The following is a 17,341-nucleotide window of genomic DNA, read 5'->3' as shown; positions in this document are numbered from 1 at the left end:
GCTCTGAATTCGTCTAAGTGGTGAAGGGAATATTCGGACTTAGAATATTCGTGGCGTTGGAGAACCTTCTGAGCTATAGTCTGCACCCTCCTCCTGGCTCTGGAGTAGCGTAATGTAGTCTCTTCCAAGTACCGCCGATTGAGAGTGATGAGCCAGATTCATGGGGTTTTATAGTAATTATAAAAAGGGATACGCCCGAAATAACAACGTCTGATTGGTTAAGATTCTAGCTTGGGGTTGGAACTTCAGAAAGAAGATAGCTTTACAATTGGTTGTTCACCATTGAAATATCATCGATCCCTTATAAGGTCATGACAAGATATCCTGTAAACAGGATGAGTTGTGGTATAGTGACTTTACATAAAAGAGCAAAAATACAGTAATTTCTTATGACAAACAGGATATAGGTGCGCTTCTTCCTTTGTAATATCAAAGTACAAAAGTCACGTAATGCCAATAAACTAAATAAATTGCAAATAAAAAGAATACAAGTTAACTATACAATACTGCAATCTTCTCTTACTTTCTAATGTTACAAATTTTAAGTGTCAGGTTCAAGGTGGGTTAACATCAAGGATAATCCTTAAACGAACTGCAAGGCCAGAGGCCCACGCTTAAGGCCAGGTGATCAATACTAATACAGGTAAGCTTAATTACAGGTGTACCTGGGTAATTGCAGGTATACCTGGGTTCGAGCATCACATTACTCTCACCTTTCAAAATGTTTGGGTATACTCAAACAAACATTTTAAGAAAATGGTTACAATAAAACATACAAAACTCAAATGATAATCTTAGTAAACATCAAAAGCCTGGGAATTATCATTAGGTTCCCAAGTTTCAACAGGATGTGGTCAGACTGTTAATTATTAAAATGTCTTTAGTAGTCGTCATATCACCACTTCCTCTGTGAAATAAACTAATTATACTTATACAAAATGTCTTCAGGCAACTTGCTTTACATATCTGACTTCTTTATCTTGTACTTGTTGACGGACGTTAGTGGCGTACAAACAATTGGGCGGATCCCCGGTTCGAAGCGGCCTGTTGCTCCTTCGGGTCCGGATCCGATGTTGTTACTTCCTCTTCGTTTAGCTCGTCGAGGTTCATTGCTACCTCGTTCCGTTGCGCCTGACGTCGAGCACGTGGTGTCGGCCTTGGATCTGTGAGAACTGAGTAACGCTGGCGTGCGTGCTGGAAGCAACTCAATAACTTCCGTTTAAATACTACAACCAATAACGTCAATGTCATTAAAGCCACTATAGTAATTAAAAACACATTTACTGTTGCTTTTTCGGAGCTATTAGGCTTACTTTTTAATTCTGAAGTAAGACCTGATACGTCGAAATTTTGTCTCAATTGAACAGCTTCACTTTTTGCTATCACTGTATTCAATGTCATTATTGCCTCATCTGACATAGCTTGTGGTAATTTATTAATTAGTACATTTTCTTCGTCACTATTTAGCAAGTCTTTGATGTCCGGCAATACTATATGCAAATTAGTGCGTAGGTTAAATTCGCTTCTTCCTGAAGAATGTGGAAATAATTTAAATGATTCAGAATGGATGTAGCAGGTAGAGCTGTTACTAATTATACCGGTGTTCTCCAACTTTAAGTTCATGACTTTGTTTTCGGAAGCTGTATACTCAAAGCCAGGGGTATAACAACGTAGTGTTACCTCTGTGGGTTGATACAGACTATAGACCCAGAACCGGTGATCTGGTGAACGTATCCACACAGCTGGAAATGGGTGATTCAAAATCAACCTGCTACAATGTTCTCTTATGGCTTCTGCCTTACCAAGAAACAAGGCTATAGCACAGCTGGGCTGGTTTTGCCTATACAATGTATAATCGGAAGGGCAGATGGTGAAATAACTCTTTACACACTTACTTAGCATAACATCAGAAAAGGTTGTGAAAAATTGTCGGTCCTCTGATACAGCCAGATATGTTTCTTGTATGTCAATAACCATATGTTTTTGGAGAGTTTTATGGAAGAAAGGCAAGGGATGTAATCGATATAATTCAAAATGACGATCTGCTGCTTTTAATGGAATATCAATGAATAGTCTAATACTATCTGATGTGGCTGCTGCATGTACTGTGGCTAAATCGTAGTAAATATACATATCCTCAACGGTAGTCGTAGTTATCATAGATGTCCCTGAGGTCAATTTTAATGAAACTTGTTGTAAAATATCTGATAAGTTATGGGGTCGGATTAATGACGTGGATAATTTGCCTAAAGATGTCATATCCAACGCGGTTAATGTCTGTGCAAGGCAAGTTTTTATTTCAAATACTGCCATTTCTACTTCTCGAATCATAGCACTATAAGTAGTCTGTTTCTTAATTAATTGTTGGACGTCGCGTACATCTGTCTGTACTCTACTTAATCCTATTGAAAAGTTTGAAATAGAGTCTCTTAATACTTCTGCTAATTTGATAGTGTTTTGAGCATTCAAATGGGTTTCTTGGTCTAACGTTTTAATCCAAGTTAATTGGTGTTCTTCTACGTGTAATATCTTTTGTTGAAATCCCTGCAACTGATCTATTACATGGTTAATATTATGTAAGTCCCGAGAATCCATAGTTCCGAATAGATACTTTAATGTATAGCCTACCACATCTATAAGTCCTCGTCGTGTCCGATTTTGATCTTGTACTGAGGATACCTGTAATTGAAAACTTGTATCTGGTTCTGGTAAAAGTTTTGTTATATCTAGTAGTTCATCTGCTAGGTTATCTACTATGTCCCCAACTCTGTCTAGTTCGGTCCATAGCACAGTCAATCGTCCGAACATTATTCTAGGAATCTCTTGTCTAGCTTCTTCTAATATTTCCCGGATTCGTACAATTAGATTACGGTATACCTCTAAGTTAATGTTTACGACTATGGTCCACTTGTCGCCTGTCAGAAGGACGTCTCGATCTTTCAAAAACACTGCCCCCTTGTCTAAGGCCAAGTCTGCGTCTGGTTGTCTTGAGTCCTTCGTAAGTGTCCTTGTAAAACAAACGGCAAGCACTGTAAAAACAAAATACAAGCTACTGTACTTACTTATACCTAAAATATAGATATACTATATTTATTTAAATCCTAACCGAGTATTCAGAACTCTTTACGGTTATAGGGGCCTAAGCGCGTTTCCTATAACATTCTTATTACATGGAGTTAGAGCAAAAGTAACAAATTTCGATAGGTTAATATCAATCGTAGAAATGGACATATAAAATTTAAAATTAAATTTCAAAAATAATTTGGCTCGATGCTGCGGCTGAGTATTATTCAGGCGAACTCTACCGGCCAGCACGATAGTCCCAACTACATCATGCATGGAATGTTACGTCATACACAACTCCAAAATGTGCTCTACTCCGTTACATCCTCACATATGCGTCGTAACCTATTACGTAAGGGATATTGCAATACTGCATTATTAAACGGCACTATATTAACTTCCTCGGTAATATCTACCTGATCGTGACTCGGTTCATTATTTAATTCACTATTTGCTACATTGGTTTCACCATTATCATCTTGTACATCATCAATTTCCTCATCTGAATCAAAAGTATACTTTCTAGGCTGATTTCCTCGATCGCGTAATTTATATGGGCTAGTAATAGTTTCTTTATCCTTATTTTGACGTCTAACAGAGGTCCCCGGCTCCCAATCTTTATCACTATCGTCACAACGTTTATTTACTGCCTTTTGCTTCTTCTTGGCTGTCTCTGATAATTCATCATTAGCGGGCTCCATATTTTGTTCTGGGGTTTCCTCATTTCTTTCTTCACTCGTTATGCTAGGCGGGCTTATTATTACCGTAGCATCATTACTTGACATATGTCTGCTATTGCATTCCTTAAGTCTATTTATGTGAACGTTTATACATTTCTCTTCACTAATTTTGACGGTGTAAACCAGGTTAGATAATTTCTCAATTATCTCAAATGGTCCAGTCCAATGATATGCGAATTTCTTAGCTTTACTTCTGGAAGCTACGGGGTCATAGAGATATACTATGTCTCCTGCATTAAATTCGCGCTCCCTTGCTCGCTTGTCATAGTGAGCTTTGGACTGTTCATGACCCCTTTTGGATTGTTGTCGCACTACTTGAGATGCAACTCGAATTCTATCTGCTAATAATTTCACATGTGCCTCATAGGAATCATAAGAATTTTGTTTTCTTCCCAAATTTCGTTTTACTTGAATGAAGCGATCTTCAATGGGTAACTTCATATGTCGGCCAAAAACTAAATAATATGGGCTAAACGTAGTTACTGTATGTGGTGTGGCTCTATACGCCATAATAGCATAGGGTACAAATTTATCCCAATTCTTCCCATCTTTATGAACATAATGTGATAACATATCAACTAATAATTTATGCATCCTCTCGCATACTCCATTACTTTGTGGATGGTACGAGGTAGTCTGAATTTTCTTAATCATCAATAATCTACACGTTTCAGAAAATAATTTTGAAGTGAATTGGGTTCCCTGATCAGTCAACAAGCGATTGGGTGTCCCCCATTGTGCTATAATTTTGGTCACAAATTCTTTTGCGACTGTCTCTGCACTTTGGTCCGGAATAGGGATAGCCTCACAAAATCTGGTGAAATGATCAACAAAAGTTAATAAGTATTTATTCCCAGATTCTGTAGTAGGTAAAGGTCCGACAATGTCCAGCGATACAGTATCCATGAAATCGTCGGCTGCTACCGCATCTCCTAATGGTGCTCTTTGAGATTTTCCAATTTTCCGTTTAGCACACTTATCACATGAGCCTATATACTCTTGAATGTCACTACTCATGGTCGGCCACCAATACTTAAGTTTTATGGCTGCAATAGTCCTCTTGGTACCTTGATGAGCCATAAAAGTATTATCGTGATAATGCTTTATCACTGTTGCTATTAGCGAACGCGGAATGACAACTTGTATCCCGTGTGCAGGGGGATGCCTACACAATAACCCATTATTATCTTTATGGAAGTCATCAAATTCAATTAACCTAATCAGCTGATCATCGGCTAACTGTTCTGACAAAATCAATTCTTCGGTTAAATTAAATTCTGAGTCTGAGGTCACAATACCAACATGTCGGCTTAAGGCGTCTGCATGAGGTAACTTTTTGCCTGGTTTGTGAATCACTTCATAATCAAACTCCGCTAGTCGTAGACTCCATCTAGTGAGCCTCGAACTCGGATCTTTTAAGTTAAATAACCATCTGAGGGCTGCGTGATCTGTGTGGAGAGTAAATTTTCTCCCGTACAGATAACATCTGAATTGCTTCGTAGCAAAAATGACTGCAAGAAGTTCCCTTTCAGTGCAGCTATAATTTCTTTCAGCGGCATTCAACTGTCTGCTGCAATAAGCAACTGGTTTCTCTTCTCCATTTATTTTCTGTGATAGGACAGCGCCTACGGCTTCCTGTGATGCGTCTGTAGTTACAATGAACGGTAATGAAAAATCAGGATAACTCAACAATGGTTCTGTACTTAATTTTGCCTTTAGTTCTCGGAAGGCTTCTTCCTGACTAGTCCCCCATTTAAATTCAACATCTTTCCTAGTTAACATTGTTAAAGGTTTAGCAATAGCGGCAAAATTAGGGATGTGTCGTCGATAATAGGATGCTAAGCCTACAAAAGAACGAATATCTCTAACTGATCTTGGTTGCGGATAGTCCCGAATGGCTTTGATTTTCTGTGGATCGGGCTTCACACCTTCTCGCGATACAATATGACCTAGGTACTCAACCTGATCCGTTGCAAAAGTACACTTAGATGGCTGAATTTTGAAATTAATTTCTTGCAATTTTACAAACACCTTTTCTAAATTCTTCACATGAGTGGCGATATCTTCACTCATTATCAAGATATCATCAAGATAAGCCAAACAAATGGTCCCTTTCAGGCCCATTAATAGGAAATCAATACATCTCATAAACGTGCTGGGAGCATTCTGCAAGCCGAAAGGCATTCTATTATACTGATAGTGTCCCATGTGACACGTAAAAGCAGTTTTCTCTTTGTCTTTTTCATCAATTGGTATTTGCAAGTAACCAGAAGCCAGATCCAATACAGAAAATACTTTACATTTCCCTAGAGAATCTAACGTCTCTACAATGTTAGGGAGGGGATAAGCATCTGACTTTGTAACGGCATTTAATCCCCGATAATCAATACACAATCTGTGCTTTACAGTTCCATCTTGAGATTTCTTGGGTACAAGTACAATAGGACTTGCCCATGGTGAAGTACTGGGTTCAATAATTTTCTTATCTAACATGTCATTAATTTGTTCTTCCACCACCGATTTTAACGCGTGGGGAATTCTATAAGGATTCTTCTTCACTGGTAAAGCATCTCCGGTATTTATGGAATGCTTCACTTCACTAGCACAGCCTATTTCTGGACTTCCTTCGACGTAAAACAAATGCTTATACTTTCGTAAGACGGCTATCATAAGTCTCCTATCTTTGCCCTGTAAGTGCCCTAATTTTTCATCTAAAAATTTCTCAAATTCCCATAATTCTGGTACATAATTGTCTTTAGCCCTACGTCGATTTGTGTTCCATGTTCGCTTTGTTTCCCGGTCAATCATATTCACGGTCCTATTACTGTTATTCATCTCATTAGCGATTTCTGATTCTTGATCAACACCTAGGTTTGCTACACTAGCTTCTCCTATAACACGGTGTTTGACTAAACTCACAGGTTCGGGCGAAAAATTAACAATTTGAATAGGTACGTAACCTAAAATTTTCTCACACTTTAATACATTAACAGCTTCATGTGGTGCGTTTTCCATAACTAATTTTTCCTCTAATTTTAGTTCTCTATTCAACCCTACATTCACCCCCTGTTCTGACGATCGTGAGCAAAATAAAATCTCACCATTATCATCAAATGTTGAACTTTCACACAACTGGTGTTCACAATTATTTATCTGCCTAACTTGACCTTGACTATTCACGGGAATTATAGTCTCCTTATTCAGCACCGGTCGGTCGTCCAACTTTCCAGTTGCAAACGCCGACTCTGCCGCACCATTCACAGACAGTATCATAAGGGATTGTTCGTCCGAACCGACTAATTTATCCGGTGAGGGGTTTTTGCTTTGGGAAAGACCTTTTATGTTGGTAGGGAAATTTTCTTGGCCACTTGCATTACAATGAGGAACACAATTATTACTTTTATTACGATCACAATTTTTCTGGCCATTCATGGAGACTTTTCGAACGTATCCCGATCCGTGATCATCCACAAGGGAACTATGTCCCCGAGCATCATTGACAATTGTCCTAAAATTACCAAGTTGACTAATGCTGCGTGCTACATGAATTCCAGGTAGCCCATCCTGATCACTGGTTGGTTCTACCAATAGCACTTGAGAGGTCTTTGGGTTACAACTAAGATTATGGCGTCCCATAACCTTACCTCGGACTATTTTTACTGTATGTGGTGGTAAGACAACGGACTCGGCTAGCAAGATAGGTCCGCTCCAGTCAAGCTGATCGTGAGTCGATGACTGCGAGGCCATTGCAGACACAGAACCCGATTTTCCAGACACTGATGCGACATTGCACGATTGTAGATCAGTGTTGATCAATGTCACAGTTTGCCTGCCTATTACCAAGGAGTTCGACTGGACGTCTATACGCGCACCAACATAGCGCAAAAAATCCATCCCTATGATGCCTGCGGCGCTGATTCGTATGTCGCTTATCACAAATTTAAATTCAAATTGCTCACTTCCCATAAGGAATTTGACCGTCTGGGTTCCAAATGTTTTTACCTTTTGCCCGTTTGCACCCCTGATCACTACATCAGATTCTGTAATTAGCGCTGAGCTTACTGTGGGTTTAATTAATGATACTGTGGCGCCGGTATCCACAACGAATTCCCAAATTTTCCCCTCTATTTCTAAGTCTACCCGAGGCTCGCTAACTACCTCGTTTAAAGCAGACGGCGCTACCAGAACTGAGTGTGACTGTAATTCGGCTCCTACGACGGGGTTTTCTTCGTAGGACCTATCCCGTTTGGGTACTGTCGCGGATGCCCCTCTGATCCCTTCCTACAGTCCCGTTGATAGTGACCCATAATCCCACAGTTGTAACATTGGATGCTCGATCGGTTACTATTTGAATTTCCACGTCCCGGAGCTAACCCTCGCCCCCTTGACCCGTTATACTGTCCCCTAGTATAATTTCCCCCGGGTCGTACATCTCGACCGCGAGCGAATCCCCTGTTGAAATTCGGCTCATATCTGCGGTTGTTGCTCCATGCTTGATAATTACCCGAATTTTGTTGTCTGTTCCCTGCTTGGGCTTGAACCATAAACAATTTCTTATCTTTTTGCTCCTTCAAAACGGATGCACCTTCATCCTTTTCCGTTTGATACACTTGATTCGCTATTCGTAGCGCATTATCAATTGTAGTGGGTGCCTGAAATCTAACTTCTCGGCCAACAGTTCCACGTAAACCATGTATGAATGCGGCAACTAATCGTCTATCTGCTTCCTGCTTCAAAATCTCTCTAGTATTGGCATCCTGATCATGCACTATTGTCTTTAAGCTTAGTCTTCGCACTCTGTCGCAAAATTCTTCTGGTGATTCGTGCTTTTCTTGCATGGCATTTTGTAATTTTAAGTAGTGATATTGCATCGATCTCTTATCTTTAAATCTAGCAATAAAATTTTCCTTGAAGTCTTTAAAAGAAATATCTACTGCTTGTAATTCAGGTGTGGTGTCATAATATGTTCTCGCTGTGCCTCGCAATTTCAATATGGCAATCTGAACTGCATCTTTATCTGTAAGTCGTCCCATGGTGGTAATTCTTTCAATTTGGTCAAAGAAACTGGTAACTGGTATACTATACGAGTCCCCTTTCCATGGCTCTACTAATTTGGTTACGCTTAAGTCTTTGGAAATTAATGCAGGTGGATCGTTTCCTTGCGGCATCTTGTTGGTATTTGATTACACTAGTTATTTAATGGATACCTTCCCACTCGTCAAGTATGGATTCAACGCTGCTGTCTACTGGTCATCTGTTCAACAGTTACGTGGTCTGTGTACCTACGCTTGTTGGTGGGGTTTGAGCTATTATGCTGACTCAATTCCTCCCAACCAGCTTATGTGCGCATTGACACCCTCGATCCTGCTATCAATTCGTCGCTAAACTCACCACTCTGGCAATACTGGGGAAGATAGTCCGTACGTTCGATTTCCAAAATAGGGTAGTCGAATTCTGGTGGTACGTAGCGTATAACTAGTCGTATATCTACTTCGAAAATTACCTCTAACCCTTGCGAATGTTCGTAACGGTATGTTTTTAACGCTGGTGTCTTAAAAGTTTTAAACGGTCTACCTGCAAAGGCAATATCAAGGCGAGATCCTGCCTTCAAGGCAACAAATTTCATACGATGCTCTTGAATTAAATTCGTATTAATATTAATATGTTTTCTAAAAAATGTCTCAACTAAACTTTGGGCGTAATTGCTTGATCCTTCCAAAGCTAAAGGATGCGATACCCCAATTACATGTACAAAAGGGACGGTAAATTCTGTATCACCTTCGGATACACCCGAACAACATTGAAAACAAGCCATACAAAATTAAATCAATGCAACCACATTAGATAATAAATTCAAAACAACAACTAATAAAAATTCAAAAACACAAATAAAACATAAATAAAATAAACACATAAACCACCCCCTGTTAAAATCTGACACCGCTGCCACCAAATGTCGTGCCCCCGGGAATCGGATAAGTAGGGGATGATAAGGTAGTCCAGGTGAACGAATTATCAATCCTATAATCACTGCTGAGGATCCCAAGGAGCGGGAAAAGAACAGATTTTAAAGGAGTTGGTTATTCAACACACAAATTGCAGCTTCACGCTTGCAATAATAAGTAAACACAATAAAATAAACATAATGCTGAATATAATATAATAAAACATAATTTGAAAGAATTCTACATTAGTATAGTGAAAAAGTTGCTAACTTCTTTCGTAAGTTCCTTCCTTAAAGAAAGTCTGAATCTGGCTAAGCAAGTACGGACAATTTCCACTTACATATAAGTTGTAGAATTGCCATCTCCCGTTCTTGTAGCCAAGCTCTGAATTCGTCTAAGTGGTGAAGGGAATATTCGGACTTAGAATATTCGTGGCGTTGGAGAACCTTCTGAGCTATAGTCTGCACCCTCCTCCTGGCTCTGGAGTAGCGTAATGTAGTCTCTTCCAAGTACCGCCGATTGAGAGTGATGAGCCAGATTCATGGGGTTTTATAGTAATTATAAAAAGGGATACGCCCGAAATAACAACGTCTGATTGGTTAAGATTCTAGCTTGGGGTTGGAACTTCAGAAAGAAGATAGCTTTACAATTGGTTGTTCACCATTGAAATATCATCGATCCCTTATAAGGTCATGACAAGATATCCTGTAAACAGGATGAGTTGTGGTATAGTGACTTTACATAAAAGAGCAAAAATACAGTAATTTCTTATGACAAACAGGATATAGGTGCGCTTCTTCCTTTGTAATATCAAAGTACAAAAGTCACGTAATGCCAATAAACTAAATAAATTGCAAATAAAAAGAATACAAGTTAACTATACAATACTGCAATCTTCTCTTACTTTCTAATGTTACAAATTTTAAGTGTCAGGTTCAAGGTGGGTTAACATCAAGGATAATCCTTAAACGAACTGCAAGGCCAGAGGCCCACGCTTAAGGCCAGGTGATCAATACTAATACAGGTAAGCTTAATTACAGGTGTACCTGGGTAATTGCAGGTATACCTGGGTTCGAGCATCACATCGGTAACATCTGAAACTTGTATTTATACAAAATAAGTTTTTTGTCTGTGACTGGCATCAAAACAAAAGCGAGAAATCCGCTTGAACTTGTAAATGATATCACTGAATACAGAGACCAGATTTAAGAACCTACTTTCTGAAGAACAGACAAATTTACCGCATTAATTATATTTTACTTTATAACTACAGAAACTTTTTTGATGTTTATGTTTAACGTTGTTTATGTTCATGTTTCTAAATACATAATATATCATGTTAATAAGGCGTATTTGTTCAATTTTGTAAATCATCTCGCGATCCCCCTCAACTCGTTACGCGGCCCCCACTTTGGGAACCACTGATCTAACACAAAAGACATTCACATGATTTTTACAACAGTAACAATAACATCAATACGTGAATGATATAGTGAGAAGAATAATAATAAGACAAGTAAAGGAAGACATTATTTAAAGTAAACCTAATTTATCAACCTAATTAAGTACATGTGGACTTTATTTACATATGAACTTAATAATTATACACAACACTCTATATGCATTTCTGGATTCACCCATACGTGCTACATGCCTGTCCATCTCAAACGTCTGGATTTAGAGTCCCTTCAGATGAGGTCACTTTTAGAAGCGCTGTCGCTTGTGAATAATGGATATAAATGGGGGCATACAGCCACAGTCACAATAGTGGTGCTGCAGACGAAATGAGTGGTTGGTTTTGCCACTGGTGGCAGCCAGTAAAAGTAGTGCTTCCCATCACGATACCAAGAATTAAATTGTAGGTTTCCCACGGCGGCACAGTGATGCCACTATTTTAGTGGCATCTGTGGCGCTCCTAACATCAACTGTTGGGCCACCAATTTCTTACACCACCACGACAGTAGTATATTGTGCCACAATGTCTTTTTTTCGAACTTCATTGTTAATTCCATCTAGAAAATCTTGAAATTTCTCAGACATGCGAAAATACGAAAAAAAAAAAAAAAAAAAAACTTTTTATTGTCCTGATGTAAATCATCAACGAAGTATGAAAATAATAGTCAATTCAGTCTTTTCAAAATCAATGGATGGACTCAGGCTCTTCTTCGATTTTTACGTCTTTTCTTTGTCCATATGAGCATATTTGCCAAAAGCATATTTCCTTCTATGTCCTTGTTCACTGGAAGACTGAAAAATTCTCTAGTGTAAAGCAGGGCTTCAAACGTGCATTAGCAGCACCACAAACGAGTCATTAGTAGCACTGCTAAGTGGCTTCACCTGAAGAGGTCCTTAATTAGAAAAAAAAATGTTTTATTTAACGACGCTTTCAACTGCTCAGGTTATATCAGCATCGCCAGTGTGCCAGAATTTTGTCCCATAGGAGTTCTTTCACATGCCAGTAAATCTACTGACGAGCCTGTCACATTTAAACACACTTAAATGCCATCGACCTGGACCGGGATCGAACCCGCAACCTCGAGCACATAAGGCCAGTGCTATAACAACTACGCTACCTGGGCCGACACACAGGGGCATGTTATTAGATATTGCAAGATCAAAACTGCACCACATCACAGATTTTCAGACTTTTTCATCTCCTTCGGAAAGATGGTTTTCTTCGTGATATGTTACCAGAACTTAAGTTCATGAGACTAGTTCTTACAATACCAGTGTCTACCTCTACTGCTGAGCAATCACACCTCTCTCCATACTTAAAACCTACACTAGGTCTACCATGGGTCACCAGTGAATGAATGATGTAAATATCATTCATTCTTACAGAGAAGAAGCTCTGCATTTAGATTTGGATGAAGTAGCAAATGAGTTCATCACTAGAAATGAAATGCGCAGGCAGACTATAATTTGCTATGAAAATGTAATTCGCAAAAGGTTCACTCTTCTATGACACAACATTTTTTTTATTATTATTATTTTTTTTAATTAGTAAACTTTACTGTACATAAATAAATACATTATAGTTGGGAATAACAGGAACAGAAAAAGGAGAAAAAAAATAACTTGACACTATTTTATGGGTATTGCCCACTGGCTACCCTATAGCTTCATATCACTAAGCCGTTTTCTTTTTAATGATACAACATGTTAAGATCTTATTAAACATGAAAAATGGTAGTGTTGTTAATAATGAAATAATTGATTAAACAGAGTATGAACAGAGTGTTTATGTTTACCAATTAACAATGTCGTTTGTTGTAATGAAGAAGGTCTTTCAACAGTTTCAACATAAATTATATTAAAGTTGAATGTGGTTTTCCTTTTCTGAGTGAGCACCCCCAATAAATTTTACAATTCGGCGCCTATGTACACTACTGTATATAATTCGATATGAAAAGTTTATTCTGCAAAAATATTGACTGAAATATCCATCGACTGATCGTGTTCATGTTGGAATGTAGAACAAGGGATATCATGCTGTCATACTGCACTTGTATTTGCTAAAGATGGAACATGACATTAGTGCTACGACTGGAAAAACAACTGAATAGGCCTATTATATTGCACGGAAGGCCGGTTGATATGATAACAATGGTTCAGTTGCCAAGTTACAGTTTCCACATGGTGAGTGCTCAATAGCTGTCTTGGCGTCATTTGTTGTGTACATAATGTCAGCTATTAATAGGTTCAGTGTTTCATTCTCTGTCGATTTTTTGTATTCTTTTATACCTTCACATGAATTGCAAATGAAAGCTTTAATGTCAGCCACCTAACGAAGGCTGGTAACTAGCATCAAATTGGCCAAACTGGCAACATAGTGCTGTAGTTCCAAGTACAACCGCTTAACTGTCATGTTTCATATTTCGAAAAAATAGATATAGTGAAGGCTCTGGAACTAATGGTAAGTTTTATGAGGGGCAGTGAAATGAAAACGGATCAGATGCCAAAAGTATAATAGAACATTTATTATCTCAAAAGTAATCTCCAAAACTGTTCATACATTTATCCCATTGCGAGACAAGACGATCAATCCCATTCTTGAAAAAGATTGTGGGCTGTCTACTGAACCAGTTCTTTACTCAGTCACACACGTCTTCACATCCGATGCAAAACGAAGTCCACAAATGTCTTTCTTCAACTCTCCAAAAATGTGAAAATCGCATGGGGAGAGATTTGCGTTGTAGGGGTCAGTGTTGAAGTGTTTCCTAACTAAATCTCTGAATTGTATTCCTCACGGAGTTAGCAGTATGTGAGTGGGCATTATCATGAAGAAGGATAACACCGTTTGATAGCATTCCAGGGTATTTTGACTTAATGGCACATCTCAGTTTCTGTAAAGTTTTTTCATAATGCTGTTCATTGATTGTGGCCTCATGCTCGAGAAATTCAACAAGCAACTAGAATCGAAGAAGAATGTCAACATGACTTTATCGGAACTTGTGTGCATTGTTTTGGACTTTTTCGGTGGGGGAGAATCCATGTTTCCATTGTTGGCTCTGCCGCTTGCTCTCCGGTTCAAAATGGTAACACCACGGGACAGAAATGCATACTCTTCCTCATGGTATCATAGCAAGTGACCCAGTGAAGCAGCCATTCTGTTTGTTTTTTTGTTTCTCCGTCAACTGATGTGGAAACAGATTGCACACAGATTTTTCGGTAATGCAAGTGCTTCATCGCAATGATGTGTACGGAACAGTGACTTATTCCCACCAAATGGCGAAGTTCTTCCACAGTGATCCGCCGATTTCCCCGTATAAGACCATCAACCTCAGCAATAACAGCAGGAGTGATGGCACAATGAGCCTATCCTGGGAAAGCATCGTTTTACAGGACGTGCATCCCTCTCGGAATCTCTTGTCCCATTCCAGTACGTATGTGAACATGACATGCTGTGTTCGCCGTAAACAGCAGACATGCGGCAATGAATTTCTCGTCCTCCTACTCTTTCAGCAGTCAAAAATGGCACTACACCTCACTGCTCTTCTTTACCTGCCTCCATTAGTGATGTTGGATGAATACACGTATCTTTAACCTCACTTTCAGCACAATAAACGAACGACTAGTGTGTAAGCAGAGGTTGTAATTGTGCTTTCGCGAGTCGCCACAAGATGTCAGTTCAGCAATCAAATTCCAGTGTATCAACTTGTCTGCCGTGAGAACCCATTTTCATTTGGCTGACCCTCATATTTTTTCACATAACCATCTTTTATTCCTCTCAAATATTTTTTGTGTTCAATGCTGATAACTTTAGATACCTAACTTTAGATAAAATATTTTGAAGGTACCGCAATTAATTACCGGTACTTAAATTTTGACATAATCACATGATTAAAAATTTGCAGTTTTTCTCTATATACAAAAATATATATATATATATATATATATACCGGTAAAAACCAAAAAATTGTAACTTCACATCAGTAATTAGTTATTTCAAAATCTTCAATAACAACCAAACGCTTCAACACAAGAATCATGTGGCAATTTTTATTCCAGGTCTGTCTTATAAACTATGGTTGTGACATGCCACTTATGTATTTTTATGATGCAACAAACATAAATATTTTGTTTATCTTTACAGCTCAGATAAGCAAACATGTTCACCAAATTTGAAGACAATCTGAGATGGTGTGTGACATTTTGAAAGCATATTGGTTGAATTGACATGAAATGGCGCTAGTGGTTTATAGTGGTGTTCCCATACTAAAAAAGGTAAAGGTATCCCCGTAACATGCCATGAAGGTACTTGGGGGGCATGGAGGTAGAGCTCCATGCTTTCCATGACCTCGGCACTAGAATCAGGTGGTGTGGTCGGCACCACGCTCTGACCGCCTTTTACCCCCGGGAAAGACCCGGTACTCAATTTTATAGGAGGCTGAGTGAACCTCGGGGCCGTTCTGAAAGTTTGGCAACGAGAAAAAATCCTGTCACCACCTGGGATCGAACCCCGGACCTTCCAGTCCGTAGCCAGCTGCTCTACCAACTGAGCAACCCGGCCACCCTGGACATTAATAATAATAATAATAATAATAATAGTAATAATAATAATAATAATAATAGTAATAATAATAATAATAATAATAATAATAATAATAATAATGATGATGATGATAATAATAATAATAATAATAATAATAATAAACAAGATGGAACTTGCAGTAATCATCTAAATTGTGCAATTCAAAATGAAATGAAGGTGGAGAGAACAATCTTGTGTTTTTGAAAATGTTTACAAAATTAATGGGCTAAGTAACAGTCACACATATTTAAACTCAATTAACTTTGTTTCACTGGAGTAAGCTTATATAAAAAATATTTTTACACTACCACTGGCAATTAAGGCACAAGTGCACAACACAGGAGCCGCCAGTGATTAAAGTTTGAAAAATTAATTTAAGTTACAGCAGAGCATGTATGTAGAAGAAAAGAGTTCGGAACAGAAGTAGATATCAGATGATAGAGGACATTAAGATATATGATCATATGCCGAGACCAATCAATCGATTAATCTTCTTAATGTATCCAGCTGTTTGCTGACAACAAAGTCCACTATAGTCTATTCAGTTTTTGTTTTTCATGAGAAATATGGGGTATATGCCGAGACTAAGAGGAAGGCAGAACATTATGAATGAATGAATGAATGAATGTATATCCTCCTTCATTGTTTCCCCCTGCAGTGCATGTCTGTACAGATTACTGTGCACATAACTGCGGAATCCCAGCCAAACAAGTTACTCAACTGAGTGCGCTCCTAATATAATGGCAGTTGACATTGGACATATACGTCAACATATATGCCTAACTTGGAGTTAGGCCACAAAGGGGGGAAACATTGAAGGAGGATGGTTCGGTCCGGTGCTGTGGATTGAATTCGGCGTAGCTCAGTGGTCAGAGCGCTTGGTACGTAGAACCAAGGACCCGGGTTCGATCCCTGGCGCCAGAGCGAATTTTCTCCTCAAATATTAATTGTCAATATTACAGATATTATTCTGTAGGACAAATTAATAAATCTATAATATATGCAAGGCATACCAAAAACGTAAACTAATATAACCTAACCTGTCATAGATTAGTATATGCAAGGCATACGAAAAATCCATACTAACCTATCATAGATTTCCACATTGTGGAACTTAAGAAAAATACAAGTTGGAAGTTTCTATGTAGCGTGCTATAGAAAAGCCTTAAAAAATATACCGTAGCTAGAATATATAAAACAAATTCTTGAAATAAAGTGTAATATTTATTTAGCCTAGTTCTAACTATTCTAATTTTTTAATATTTACGTACCAACCCTATCATAACATACCTACTGACTTATTATAAACTAACGCATTATTTGCTGACAGTTTACTTAAATTTGTACCCTATGACATCATAAGCCTACTACCTTTAAACGTAACCTATTAGACCTATTCACACACTGTTACTGTATCTTGTCAGCTAGGGCCTATCTATGTAGACTAATGATAATGGTGCTCTGTGAATACAAAGAACAAAATGTTACCAAATAAGTAGGGCCTAGGTACTGTAATTATAAAAATTAATTAGATCTTGCTGAATGCTCGTGTATGCCAA

At 38.4% G+C, this 17,341-nt stretch overlaps 1 protein-coding gene across 1 annotated transcript in view; it reads right to left on the bottom strand.

The window, feature by feature from the left end:
• The window catches only part of DCTN2-p50 (dynactin subunit 2), a 42,216-nt gene that overhangs the window by 23,956 nt on the left and 919 nt on the right, over nucleotides 1-17,341 (bottom strand). The gene's annotated exons all lie outside the window — the stretch shown is intronic.

This window comes from Periplaneta americana, chromosome 9 (assembly GCF_040183065.1).
Source record: "Periplaneta americana isolate PAMFEO1 chromosome 9, P.americana_PAMFEO1_priV1, whole genome shotgun sequence".
Taxonomy (NCBI): domain Eukaryota; kingdom Metazoa; phylum Arthropoda; class Insecta; order Blattodea; family Blattidae; genus Periplaneta; species Periplaneta americana.
This window is presented reverse-complemented; position numbering and strand designations above follow the sequence as displayed.